Raw genomic sequence first — 13083 nt, 5'->3', positions numbered from 1 at the left:
CCATTCAAACAAAAGGAGATTATTTGTTATAATTATTTTAAAATACATATATACTGTACACTTGTTTTCTTTTATCATTTTTATTTATATATATACACATATATACATACTTACATATTACATACATACATACATACATAGAGAGAGAGAGAGAGAGAGAGAGAGAGAGAGAGAGAGAGAGAGAGAGAGAGAGAGAGAGAGAGAGAGAGAGAGAGAGATTATTTGTTATAATTATTTTTAAATACATATATACTGTACACTTGTTTTCTTTTATCATTTTTATTTATATATATATATACACATATATACATACATATTACATATATATATATATATATATAGAGAGAGAGAGAGAGAGAGAGAGAGAGAGAGAGAGAGAGAGAGAGAGAGAGAGAGAGAGAGAGAGAGAGAGAGAGATAGATGTACATGTACATGTACATGTACATGTACATGTACATGTACATGTACATGGACATAGACATAGACATAGACATATATATAATTTGTTGTCAAGATACATGTAGTATAAATGAGCAAACGTACATACCGTCGTATACTCCTGGGGGAAAAGTTGAGCGCCGCCTGAAAAAGTTACGGTCTCGCAAATGCGAACGTATAATTGGTCAAATCATTTTGATTCATAGATATCCATAGTTAATAATCTTAATTCTTTTACATCATCTCTTCCCTACTAGAGGCAATTTAAGGCATTAAGTGAAAATTGGGTATAAAATAAATTAATATTAAGTATGAATTGTGACATTTTAAAATAAGCAAAAAACTAATAGTCAGTAAAGTTTGCTTTGTTTAACGACACCACTAGAGCACATTGATTTATTAATCATCGTCAAACATATGTCAATTTCGACATATAGTCTTAGAAACGAAACCTGTTACATTTTTCCATTAGTAGCAAGGGATATTTTATATGCACCATCACACAGACATGATTGCACAAACCACGGCCTTTGATATACCAGTCGTGGTGCACTGGCTGGAACGAGAAATAGCCCAATGGGCCATCGATTGGGATCGATCCCAGACACGTTACCACTGGACTACGTCCCGCCCCTAATAGTCAGATGCTAGAGAAATATTTTCCTCAAACTTTAATGTTGAGTAACAAACTCATTGAAATACTTAATTAAAACCTTTACCAGATGGATGGTAGTCACAATAAAGTTATTTTCTTAAAATTAATTTACCACTCACCGCCTTAATTTTGACTGAATTAAATGGGCATGCCTAATGGCGAAAGGTGGCAAATAATAGACGTGATTAATGCAGGAATGTTCTACACAGTTTGATTGAGCTCTCTTTTGCTAAAATTAAGCAGCCTATTAATGATATTTATCTCCAAGAGTGGAGTGATCCTGGGGCGTAACCAGAGATGAAAAAACGCCGAGGAAAACCCAGACCTGTAAAATAAATATAAGTGTCATGGAAAGTTTTTAATAAATCTGGGGAAATTCCAAACGAGGCAAGTGATATAAGGATATGCGCCTCGTCTGCCTCATGCTGGCTACGCCATTGTGATCAGCGCCACCAGTTGTCAAAACTAACACATTATAATCAATTTAAACAACATTTTATTTATGAAAATTATTTATCATTCATTTCATCATCAACATTACGAATTGCTTTGTTTAGACTGGGGTTATAAGTTCTCATCGTCTTTTGTGTGAAACTGGCAGATATAACCAAATGCCTTCTGAATATCGGATTTGTAAATTTTATAATATGCAAGTCATTGAAAATGAATACCATTTTGTATTTATATGTCCAATGTTTAGTGATATGCGCCATTTGCCTAAAATATACAATAGGTGACCAAATGTACAAATATACTACCAAATTTTGTCTTCCAGTAATCAGAGAATTATAATACATCTGAGTAAGTTTATACATTGTACCATGCTTAAAGGGACATTCTTGAGTTTGCTGCATTGTAAGATGTTTCCGACTAATAAAATATTTCTACGATTAAACTTACATATTAAATATATTTTCTTGTTTAGAATATCAGTGTCTGTATATTCAATGTGTTTCTTGTCATCTCAGTATTTGTAAGAAGCCTAAACTGGATTTTGTCTTCAAATAATTTCATATGTACGAAAAAACTAAATTTTAGGAAATAAGATGAAATTTAACATAGAACAAATATTAGAACGATCAGAAACACGTTTAATATACAGCCACTAATATTTTATGCAGAAAAATATGTTTGATATGTAATTACAATCGTTAAAAAGTATCTGTTAGTCGATAACATCTTAAAAATTGCTGCAAAGTCGGGAATGTCCCTTTAAACGCCAATCGATTGTTATATAAATGTCTTACCTGTTCTTCCACCCCAACATTGCCAGTTCTAGTCAACCATGTCTTCACTGATGTTGTATTGTATTGTATTGTATTGTATTGTATTGTATTGTATTGTATTGTTATGTATTGTATTATATTGTGTATTGTATTGTTATGTATTGTTATATATTGTATTGTATTTTGTATTGTATTTTGTATTGTATATATATGTATTATTACCTCTTTTTTTTGTGTGTGTTCTTTGTTTTGAGTTGTTTAATTCCACAGCCAACTCATTATTATTTATACTTTGCTATAAGTGTTTTTTATAATACTTAATGCAATAAACTATATATATATAGTTGTTGGTCATTAGCTCGGTTGCCACCATTCGGTTATAATAGCAGTAACACAGAAACAGGCACTTTAATGAGACACACCACGACTGGAATATGAAAGGCCGTAGTATGTGCTATCCTGTCTGTGGGATGGTGCATATAAAATATACCTTGCTACTAATATAAAAATGTAGCAGGTTTTGTCTCTAAGACTATAATATGTCAAACTTTCAAAATATTTGACATAAGCCGATGATGAATACATCAATGTGCTCTAGTCATGTCATTAAACAAAACAAACTTTAACTCTTTTTTTTAATGAGACAATGCAAGGGCACGTCCAAGGTCTCGGCGGCCTCGTGTTAAGTCAGTGTGCGAAGATCGCGACCTGCTTCACTACGAGGGGCGGGGCGTACCCTAGTGGTAAAGCGCTCGCTTGATGCGCGGTCGGTTTTGGATCGATCCCCATCGATGGGCCCATTGAGCTGTCTCTCGTTCCAGCCAGTGCACCACGACTGGTATATCAAAGGCCGTGGTATGTGCTATCCTGTCTGTGGGATGGTGCATATAAAAGATCCCTTGCTATTAATGAAGAAATGTAGCGGGTTTCCTCTCTTGTACTACACATCAACTTACCAAATATTTGACATCCAATAGCCGATGATTAATAAATCAATGTGCTCTAGTGATGTCGTTAAACAAAACAAACTTTAACTTTTTTGCTTCACTAGGCCCTTTGCCACAACACTTTGTGGCGGAGAACCAGATGTTTCATAGACAGTTGTCACCATGCACATCCAAGGGCGGGACGTAGGCCAGTGGTAAATCGCTCGCTTGATGCGCGGTCAGTCTGGGATCGATATCCGTCGGTGGATCCATCGGGCAATTTCTCGTTCCAGCCAATGCACCACGACTGGTATATCAAAGGTCATGGTATGTGCTATCATGTCTGTCGGACGGTTCATATAAAAGATCCCTTGCTACTAATGGAACAATGTAGCGGGTTTCCTCTCTAAGACAATATGTCAGAATAACAAAATGTTTGACATCCAATAGCCGATGATTAATAAATCAATGTGCTCTAGTGATGTCATTAAACAAAACAAACTTTAACGTTTTAACCAAGCGCCTAGATGCTGTCGGATCGTCATCACGGCTTCTATTTGGTAAAATGTTTGGCTAGACGTAGCTGGAACTTGAGGTCATGGAGGAAGATGTACTAAAGCAGACGATGAGAGCAGACGACGAGAGCAGACGATGAGAGCAGACTCTTGTTCTGTGTTTCAGACGAGCGTATTCGCGTCTGACGGCAAAGAAATAGCTACTAGGACATACACACCCAGGAACATTCGTCCCACAGTCGCGGGTTGCAAACTGCACATGGTCACTGTGCAGGTGTATCTGACGGGTGACAAGTACAAGTATGGTCATCTCCTGCATCCGATCTTGATAACCACCATGGGATTACTAGACTCGTTTACATAGACGACAACGCCAGTCCACGCCATTCTGGACAGGTAACAGAGTTCCTTCAGCAGAACGCTGTCACAACCCGACATGAGTCCAGATATCAACCTACAGTTACTGGAACACATCTGGGCTTCTTCTTCTTCCTCCTCTTTCGTGCTTATATCACACCTCAGCTATCTGTGTTGTCTGTCCAGGACAGTGGGTTAGTTGTTAGTGGTTAGTGAGAGAGAGAGAGGAGAGAGAGAGAGAGAGAGAGAGAGAGAGAGAGAGAGAGAGAGAGAGAGAGAGAGAGAGAGAGAGAGAGAGAGAGAGAGAGAGAGAGAGAGAGAGAGAGAGAAGAGAGAAGAGGGTGTAGTGGCCTTACACCTATCCATCGAATCGTTAAAAGTCACTCTGGGTGGGAGCCGGTACCGGGCTGCGAACAATGTACCTACCAGCGTTATGTCCGATGTCCTAACCACGACACTACCGAGGCCGATTCATCTCGAGATACAGTCAACAGGAACTAGAACAAGCACTTGCTGCCAGCATGGCACAATATACCACCGAGGCCGATTCATCTCGAGATACACAGGCTGGACTAACCAGTAGCCAGTCAACAGGAACTAGAACAAGCACTTGCTGCCAGCATGGCACAATCTACCACCGAGGCCGATTCATCTCGAGATACACAGGCTGGACTAACCAGTAGCCAGTCAACAGGAATTAGAACAAGCACTTGCTGCCAGCATGGCACAATCTACCACCGAGGCCGATTCATCTCGAGATACACAGGCTGGACTAACCAGTAGCCAGTCAACAGGAACTAGAACAAGCACTTGCTGCCAGCATGGCACAATCTACCACCGAGGCCGATTCATCTCGAGATACACAGGCTGGACTAACCAGTAGCCAGTCAACAGGAACTAGAACAAGCACTTGCTGCCAGCATGGCACAATCTACCACCGAGGCCGATTCATCTCCAGATACACAGGCTGGACTAACCAGTAGCCAGTCAACAGGAATTAGAACAAGCACTTGCTGCCAGCATGGCACAATCTACCACCGAGGCCGATTCATCTCCAGATACACAGGCTGGACTAACCAGTAGCCAGTCAACAGGAACTAGAACAAGCACTTGCTGCCAGCATGGCACAATCTACCACCGAGGCCGATTCATCTCGAGATACACAGGCTGGACTAACCAGTAGCCAGTCAACAGGAATTAGAACAAGCACTTGCTGCCAGCATGGCACAATCTACCACCGAGGCCGATTCATCTCGAGATACACAGGCTGGACTAACCAGTAGCCAGTCAACAGGAACTAGAACAAGCACTTGCTGCCAGCATGGCACAATCTACCACCGAGGCCGATTCATCTCGAGATACACAGGCTGGACTAACCAGTAGCCAGTCAACAGGAACTAGAACAAGCACTTGCTGCCAGCATGGCACAATCTACCACCGAGGCCGATTCATCTCGAGATACACAGGCTGGACTAACCAGTAGCCAGTCAACAGGAATTAGAACAAGCACTTGCTGCCAGCATGGCACAATCTACCACCGAGGCCGATTCATCTCCAGATACACAGGCTGGACTAACCAGTAACCAGTCAACAGGAACTAGAACAAGCACTTGCTGCCAGCATGGCACAATCTACCACCGAGGCCGATTCATCTCGAGATACACAGGCTGGACTAACCAGTAGCCAGTCAACAGGAATTAGAACAAGCACTTGCTGCCAGCATGGCACAATCTACCACCGAGGCCGATTCATCTCGAGATACACAGGCTGGACTAACCAGTAGCCAGTCAACAGGAACTAGAACAAGCACTTGCTGCCAGCATGGCACAATCTACCACCGAGGCCGATTCATCTCGAGATACACAGGCTGGACTAACCAGTAGCCAGTCAACAGGAACTAGAACAAGCACTTGCTGCCAGCATGGCACAATCTACCACCGAGGCCGATTCATCTCCAGATACACAGGCTGGACTAACCAGTAGCCAGTCAACAGGAATTAGAACAAGCACTTGCTGCCAGCATGGCACAATCTACCACCGAGGCCGATTCATCTCGAGATACACAGGCTGGACTAACCAGTAGCCAGTCAACAGGAACTAGAACAAGCACTTGCTGCCAGCATGGCACAATCTACCACCGAGGCCGATTCATCTCGAGATACACAGGCTGGACTAACCAGTAGCCAGTCAACAGGAACTAGAACAAGCACTTGCTGCCAGCATGGCACAATCTACCACCGAGGCCGATTCATCTCCAGATACACAGGCTGGACTAACCAGTAGCCAGTCAACAGGAATTAGAACAAGCACTTGCTGCCAGCATGGCACAATCTACCACCGAGGCCGATTCATCTCGAGATACACAGGCTGGACTAACCAGTAGCCAGTCAACAGGAACTAGAACAAGCACTTGCTGCCAGCATGGCACAATCTACCACCGAGGCCGATTCATCTCCAGATACACAGGCTGGACTAACCAGTAGCCAGTCAACAGGAATTAGAACAAGCACTTGCTGCCAGCATGGCACAATCTACCACCGAGGCCGATTCATCTCGAGATACACAGGCTGGACTAACCAGTAGCCAGTCAACAGGAATTAGAACAAGCACTTGCTGCCAGCATGGCACAATCTACCACCGAGGCCGATTCATCTCGAGATACACAGGCTGGACTAACCAGTAGCCAGTCAACAGGAACTAGAACAAGCACTTGCTGCCAGCATGGCACAATCTACCACCGAGGCCGATTCATCTCGAGATACACAGGCTGGACTAACCAGTAGCCAGTCAACAGGAATTAGAACAAGCACTTGCTGCCAGCATGGCACAATCTACCACCGAGGCCGATTCATCTCGAGATACACAGGCTGGACTAACCAGTAGCCAGTCAACAGGAACTAGAACAAGCACTTGCTGCCAGCATGGCACAATCTACCACCGAGGCCGATTCATCTCGAAATACACAGGCTGGACTAACCAGTAGCCAGTCAACAGGAACTAGAACAAGCATTTGCTGCCAGCATGGCACAATCTACCCAAAGAGCTCGAGGGTTGAGACCGGCCTCGGTGACGTCGTGGTTAAGCCATCGGACATACGGCTGGTAGGTACAGGGTTCGCAGCCCGGTACCGGCTCCCACCCAGAGCGAGTTTTAACGATTCAATGGGTAGGTGTAGGATGTGCCCAGGACAGCGTGTTTGAACTTTAATTGGATATAAGCACGAAAATAAGTTGAAAGGAGGGTTGAGGCGGTCAACCGAGCACGTTGAAGTTCTTTTACATGCACCCAAATATTTGTAAATACACATAGATAGAGGGCGTTTGTGTCTAAAATATCACAAATTCACCAACTTGGTGAACTGTATCACAATTTAAAAATAAATTAAAAAAATCTTTTTCTCTATTTTTACAATTGATAAATAATTAATTTTTATACGTTTTTTAAAATAAAATAAAGTTAAAACTTTCGAAAATATGCGATGCACGTACCCCACTTTTTTGCTTTTTTTTAAATAGCAAAAGTATGTTTTTATATAAAAGGAAATTTTGTAGCAAAATATTCATCCATAGTACGGCAATTATGATTCAAGACTTCCCAACCTTGACATTGTCCGTTTTTTCTGGGGATAATAAAATAAATAAATAAATAAATCATCCTGTTATTATTATTGAATCTTCATATGTTGAATTCCGACGACATATAACCGTAATTAAAATCACGGTGTTCCCTTCCTTCCTTCCTTCCTTCTTTCCTCCTCCCTTCCTTTCTTCATTTTACACATCTAAATGTAAATTATAAATTTTAATATCATTATGATGTTAACAAGGCATATATATACTTAGCGTCCAGTCCACAATTTATTACCTGGTCAGTTGTCAAAAACGAGCATGATACAGTTTGTTAATACCATTTCTTTTGTATCTTCTTCTAATTGGAAGGAATCACGTAACATATCATTTTGGTTCGTCATTATAGGCTATAGGTTGCGTTTATTGGCTGTTGAGTAACAGAAAAAGGATAATCCTACAAATTAAGCCATAGATGTCATTTTAGCCCCAGAAAACGCGAATTCTATCGAAGTCTTTATTAGTTGATTGTTTGCTACTAAATGCTACTCAATTCAGGTTGAGTCTCAAGACCCCGATTTTTAACATAGGAAATAATCTTTCATGTTTTGCGTTTTAAGTCAAAATTTTCTAATTTTCTAATTTTATGTGCATCAGTGCTGTTTATTTTTCAATGTTTTTGTAATTAATAATTACTTATCTAAGCGATTTTTATCACATTTTTCATACTTTTCTAAATCTTAGGAGTTTGTAACGCATTATGACACATTCTACTTGAACAGGTATGTGTATCACAATTCATTTGAGAACGCATTTCTTGCTCTTGTTGTGCCGTTACATCCAACGTGTATGTTCTTTAACGACACCACTAGAGCACATTGATTTATCAATGATCGGCTATTGGTAATTCTGAAATACAGTCTTAGAGAAAACCCACATTTTTGCATAAGCAGCAAGCGATCTTTTGTATGCACTTTCCTACAGGCAGGACACCACATACCATAGTCTTTGATATAACAATCGTGGAGCACCGTTTGTGATGGGGAAAAATCGAATCAGAGTGAATCCACCGCGGGGGTGGGGGGTATCTTACGACTCAAGCACCCCAGGCTATCGATCTACCCAATGAGCTAGATGTGCCCCCTTCCCCTACCTCCTGTTACATTCATGTCACAATATTGTGGATTATGGGTGTTGATACTCGGGTCATTTAGAACACTGCAATTCTCTGTGATTCCTTTGTGTAGAAAGAAAGAACTGTTTTATTTAACGACGCACTCAACACATTTTTTATTAACGGTTATATGGCGTCAGACATATGGTTAAGGATCACAGAGATTTTGAGAAGAAACCCGCTGTCGCCACTACATGGGCTACTCTTTCCGATTAGCAGCAAGGGATCTTTTATTTGCGCTTCCCACAGGCAGGATAGCACAAACCATGGCCTTTGTTGAACCAGTTATGGATCACTGGTCGGTGTAAGTGGTTTACACCTACCCACTGAGCCTTGCGGAGCACTCACTCAGGGTTTGGAGTCGGTATTTGGGTTAAAAATCCCATGCCTCGACTGGGATCCGAACCCAGTACCTACCAGCCTGTAGACCAATGGCCTAACCATGATGCCACCGAGGCCGGTCCTTTGTGTAGAAAGGAAAATAATATTTGTTTCACGACACCTCGGTACATTTTGGTGTCCAACATTTGGTTATTTTAACAATTGGTCGAGACACACAAACACACACACACACACACACACACACACACACACACACACACACAGAGAGAGAGAGAGAGAGAGAGAGAGAGAGAGAGAGAGAGAGAGAGAGAGAGAGAGAGAGAGAGAGAGAGAGAGAGACAGACAGAGAGAGAGAGAGAGAGAGAGAGAGAGAGAGAGAGAGAGAGAGAGAGAGAGAGAGAGAGAGAGAGAGAGAAGCTTTCACATGACTTCCAAATGCAATGTAATAAGGAAAATACTTCTGTATACTACTTAATTGGCGTACATTACCCTGTATACATTGTGTCTTGAACGCTATTAATATATGCGCTATTAATAAACGCTATCTATGTAGTGGATGGACTGCGTAAATTATCGTAGGTTCTAGTTTTGAGTGACAAAACAAAACGAAGAAAATATATATAGAGTATATATACATGTATAAATTTAATATTGTGCTTGAGAGATGTTTAAACCATCAACTTTAACGAATCCCTTGCTTTCACAAATTATGTATATGAATGGATATATTTTGTAGTCGTTGGATGACAATCCCCCCCCCCACCCCCACCCCCCAGTGATCAATGCAAGAAGTTAAAGAAATACTCTTTTCTGATATATCAACGACCGCCATATGTACAGTCCTGTTTGTGGAAGAAGAAGGAAGGAAATGTTTTATTTAACGACGCACTCGTTTGTGGAAGAATGCACAAATAAGAACACTTAAAGAGTAAACTTTAAAGCATGATTTCAAAGGGTCTACATGTTAACAGCGTTTCCCTCTAAAAACAATGAAAACGCTAGAGCAATGCTATGGGAAGATCAAAACAAACACGATCACTGACAAATCAACTATATATATTCAAATCAATACACAAATACCATGAAAGTGAGCAAATTTTATTTTCAATACATTTTACCAACTTATTTTGGGAGCTGTATACAGGAACAGCCAAACATGTATATTACAAAAGCATTTTTAACTGAGTTCCAGTTTAGCATTTGGACATCATATTCTCATAACCTTGATTTATCGACTGGTATGTTGTCGAGTAGCCTGGCCTTCACCCTGAGTGTTCATACTAGACATTAATGAAACACAACCGAAATGAACAAAAGTGTTCAGTTAAGCCTCACGAACAATAAATCGTACAAACAGGAATGTGACGTTGTGCCTTTAAATTTAATAATAATAAAAAAAAATTCCTATCGATACCTCAGCATACTGTGTCTAGTATATATAATAGCATGCACATCCGGGGAGGGGGGGGGGGGGCAGCGCGTGGGGCTATACCCCCCAATCGTATATATTTTCCCCTTCTACCTTTTATATTCCTGACGCACCGTAACCCGGCTCATATGTGGTTGCCCCACCCACACACCCAGACCCACCCCAAACACCCTCCACCGTAATGCATGTGGGGCCAGCAATATAAAATAACAACTTTGCCAATGATTGGATCCAACAATTCGGTACATGACTTCAAGCCCGTAGGAACGACTTTGGGAGAGAGAGAGGTGTGTGGGGGGGGGGGGGGGGGGGGGGCACTGACGGATCGGGTACAGACTCTATATCAGATTTTGATTTAAAGAGTAATGCATTTGCTAGCAAAGAATCCAAGAAATTGGATTTCAGGACTTTTAGTTTCAAAATGTTCCGGAGAGCATGTCATCGGACCCCTCTTAGAAAATCGGGCGTTTCGCGCTTTCGATCTCTGTCGGTTATACTTACACCCCTCCCCCACCCTCACCAACCCCATCCACAAGTCCATTTGCTTCCGCAATACCTGATACAAAACATTTTTATTTGCACTCATTGTCATTATCATGTCTAATATATTTGAGGTAAATATTGGTTGTTCACGAATAATGACACTGGGTGCGGTAGAGGCGAGGAACTGAGAATTACCTGAATTTTATTTTATAGGTGGTGCTGGCGCGAGAAAGTTTTCAATGTAAACACATGTAGTAACATATTATTAACAAATCATTTTATTTCATCAGTGGCGAGTATTCGACAAAACGCTATCACAACCCTACCACCACTACCACCCTTCTCCACCACCCCTTTTCCTAACTGATCATTTCTGCGCAAGCTATTGAACATTGTCCACCTTTAAAACATTTTAATCTTTTATTCCACATTCCTTACGTAGCATGTCTAGTTACATGTATATAATACACTCATGGGTCATCGTTAAATTAAGAGAGGGCCTTGTAAGTTAAGATAACTTGTGCCCAATCCTTTTGTATTATTATATATATTATATGCATTAAAATATGTTTTCAATCAATCGTTAAAAGCACAATGTTACTTCCCGTTTTGTACTACATCATAGGTAGTACCATTAACATCTTGTTATGACCAATGTGTTAAGAGACAAATGTTAATAAGGCCATATATGGAATATTACCATGACATATAGAGCAAGGTGTACACTGTACATATATTAAATACACTATAATATGTTTACATATAAATATATATATGTAAGTCCTCTCATGATACCTCGTATTCCATTCAGTCTATACACTTCATCAAACAGAATGTTTAAAACAACTAAACTTAATTTGCTCTTTATTGTCAGGTATCAATTTTCGTGGCTCTCGTGATTATATGACAGCAAAACGTAATGATCCACTAAACAATTGAATAAGCTACGAGTGTATTAACTATTTAGTATCAATAGTAAATGAACGAATTTAGACATTCGTAAAAATATTGTCTTATGCCAATCATAGTTTCGTACACAGAAGATTTTTTTATTTCGGTTTTGTCTTTTGTGTTATTTAAAAAAAATATATATTTTAAGATTTTTTTTGGGCCAGTTTTGTGTAGGTAGGAATCTGAGGTAAACAAAACCCCTAACCCACCCCTCCATAAAAACAAACAACAACACCCCCCCCCCCCCCCCAAAAAAAGAAAAAAAAAAAAAAAACCCTCAAAAAATAAAACACCATCAAATCAAATCAAAGAGTTTTCGAGATATTTTTACCATTATCCGTTAGAATCGCCCTTCTATAACTTAAACTACATTTAAATAAAATGTATATTAATGGAAGAAACCATTCAATTAAAAAGTGAGGTAGGAGCTACTCGTTTGGCATTCTATAATCCGCCCACATCTTAAGGTGGCGCCACACGATACGAGTGCCTCGTACGAGAATAGCCGAGTGTGACAAAACAAACATTACGATTTTATCCGAATCATTGGTGCTTGTATGAGGCACTCGTATAGTGTTCCGACGCCATTACTTTATTAACCACGAAAATTGATAGCCACGAAACACACCAATTTAGTAATAATTGGAATGGGGACGGCGAGAGGAGGCTGTTAACATACAAAAAGATAAATAAATAAATAAATAAATAAATAAATAAATAATACCTTACAATCCAAAACATTTATGAGGTTTGGAAAATCATACCGAATCTTCACATTGTGATTGATCTGATAGCTGAGACTCCATATACAACCAGACTTAAGGGGAAAAAACAAGAGGTATAAGTAAATATATTACTTACAATTTTTTTTTTACACAAAAATAGTCACAGCAAACATATCATCTGAATATCCATACCTACATATTTATTATATACAATCATATTAGTTTTAAACAGTCAGGTAATATTAACACAAATCGTATATGAAATAAAACAAGATAAATGGTTTTTATACGTCTTT

The sequence above is a fragment of the Gigantopelta aegis genome, chromosome 9 (genome assembly GCF_016097555.1).
Source record: "Gigantopelta aegis isolate Gae_Host chromosome 9, Gae_host_genome, whole genome shotgun sequence".
Classification (NCBI taxonomy): Eukaryota; Metazoa; Mollusca; class Gastropoda; order Neomphalida; family Peltospiridae; genus Gigantopelta; species Gigantopelta aegis.
This window is presented reverse-complemented; position numbering follows the sequence as displayed.